The sequence below is a fragment of the Crocodylus porosus genome, unplaced genomic scaffold, assembly GCF_001723895.1.
Source record: "Crocodylus porosus isolate Cpor-Errol unplaced genomic scaffold, CroPor_comp1, whole genome shotgun sequence".
Lineage (NCBI taxonomy): Eukaryota > Metazoa > Chordata > Crocodylia > Crocodylidae > Crocodylus > Crocodylus porosus.
In genome coordinates, this window is record NW_017728940.1 from 4194150 (window position 1) to 4196870 (window position 2721).

Consider the following 2721-nt stretch of genomic DNA (forward strand, 5'->3'; position numbering starts at 1 on the left):
CGCTGGATGGTGAATTCCAGCAGGCGATGATCGCTGTCACCCAGGTGGTCGACCACCCGCAGCCCCCTCACCAGGTCATCACCCGTGGCCAGCACTAGGTCCAACAAAGTGTCTCCCCTGGTGGGGCTGTGCACCTCCTGGGTTAGATGGAGGTCCCGCACTCCGGCCAAGAACCTGCGGGAGCGTTCTGCCCACTACAGGCTCAATATTCACTGGAGCCTTGAGCCTGCCCCTAGCAGGGCTCAAGGTGGTTATGTGTCTCTGGGGCACTAATGGGACCTCCTTAACAGCTGACCATTTACAGGTGTCTGCTAATTACCCCATTAACCTGTTGCCCTGGTGACCTGCAGCTGTGGTGCCCTGCCTCACCTGCAGTGTCCCCTAGCTGGGTTGCTTCTCCTCTTAAAGGAACAGAGACACCCCAGATGCTCCGTTACATCCAGCCAGTCCTTTAAATACAAAAACAGCCCTTGCATCAAACAAACAAAGCAAAATACCAGGGGTGTGCAAAGTGGGCCCTATTCAATTCAGATTCGGCCTGAGTCAGGGACAGTGATTCAATTCATTGATTCAAATCACTGTCCCTGATTCAATTTGGCTGAATCCGAATCTGAAGATTTGATGCTGATGCAGAGAATCAGCAATTCAAACATAGACACAGCTTTAAATTTTTTTCTACGTACCTCAAGGTACCAGCGCGGCTCGTAAACGCTGCAATGTTGGGGCAGGTGGAGCGTCCCACAGAACCGCGGAGGGGCCCTCCACGGGCTTGGCGGCAAACTCAGAAGTGGACCAGAAGTAGTTCTGGTCCACTTCCAGGTCTGTCATGGAGCATGCTTCCCCACCCTGCTTCATGCCCTCTGGCTCAGCGATTGGCCACAGGGGGACGCCAGGTGCCCCCCCCAGACCCAGGAGGCACCAGTCACTGAGACTGGGGGGGCACCAGCACACTCCCCAGTGGACCAGAAGTGCTTCTGGTCCACTTCTGGGTCTGCTGCCAACCGTGCACGGAAGGCCTGCCCCCCCGTGCTTCTGTGGGACACTCCAGGCGCTCCAGCATCATAGCACGCATGAGCCCCTGCTACCTAGAGGTATGTAAAAAAAAACATTTAAAGCCATGTCTATGTCTGAATTGCTGAGTCTTTCCAAATCTCTCTGAATTGATTCAGAGCAATTAAAGGGTCCTCTGATTCTATTAGGATTCAGAGATTTGGCCATCAAATCAGGCCAAATCTCCACCAAATCAAATCAGGGGCCAAAGCTTTGCACAATCCTACAAAATGCCTTTAAATACAAAAACAGCCCTTGCACCAAGCAAACAAAAGCCTTTAGCCCTTTTCCTAGACAGCAGGAGGGGCCCTTTGGCTCTGGCCCAGTACAGTACAGGGGCCCATCCTGGTAGCAAAATTATTTTGGTTCTGATTTACCTCCTGCCTGAAAACTGCTCCTTCACCCAGTCTGTTGCTCTCTTTTCTCTCCTGTGGTTTTAAGCTAACCCTTAAATACCCACAGCTAAGCCCTAAACATCCACAGCTGGGCTTCTTCAACAGGGCTCCCTATTAAAGGGCCAGAATGCCCTGTTATACAGAGCTTTCGTAGATTCATAGATGCTAGGGCTGGAAGGGACTTCAAAGATCATCAAGTCTAGCCCCCTGTCCCAGGGGCAGGAAGTGAGCTAGGGTCAAAGGATCCCAGCAAGATAAGCATCCAAGCATTTCTTGAAAAAGTCCACAGTAGGTGCCTGCACCACTTCTGGAGGAAGACTTTTTCAGGTCCTGGGGGCTCGGACAGTAAAGACATTTTTTCTTATGTCTGGCCTGAAATGGTTTTCTAGGAGTTTATGACCATTGGTCCTTGTTTTACCCTGGGGCACTCTGGTGAACAGATGTTCTCTCAGATCCTGATGTACACCCCTCTGATCATGAGCGTGGCTCTTCTCTGGACTCTCTCAAGCTTCTTGACATCCTTCTTGAATTGAGGAGCCCAGAACTGGATGCAGTACTCCAGCTGCAGCCTCACCAAGGCCAAGTACAGCAGGAGGATGTCATTCTGAGATTTACTTGAGAAGCATCTATGGATGCAAGCCAGAGTTTTGTTTGCTTTACCAGCTGCGACACTGCATTGGTGGCTTATGTTTACCTTGTGATCAACCATGATCCCCAAGTCTCTTTTAGCAGTGGCGCTAGCAAACGTAGCACTGTCAAGCCTATAAGCATGCTGCAGGGTTTTTTTCCCCAAGGTGGAGTACCTTACATTTATTGGTATTGAATGTCATCAGGTTTGTATCTGCCCACTTACTATGTTTATCCAAGTCAGCCTGGATCACTAGCCTGTCCTCAGGTGTGGACGCTATGCCCCAAAGTTTAGTGTCATCGGTGAACTTAGCCAGTGCGCTTCTGACACCAATGTTCACATTGTTGATAAAGATGTTAAAGAGAATTGGTCCAAGGACAGAGTCTTGGGAGATGCCGCTGGTCACAGAGCACCATAGTGATTTGCTACCATCGACCACTACTCTCTGGCGCCGACCTTGGAGCCAATTTCCCAGCCATCGGACTATGGTGAAGCTGAGGCTACAGTTGGCCAATTTTGCGATGAAGAGGTCATGGGACACCAGATCAAAGGTGTCACGGAGTCACGCAGGTGCCCCGTGACTGTGAGGGTGATTGGCAGAGCTGCCAATCACCCAGGCAGCTCAGGTGCCGGTTGCCAGGGTGACCA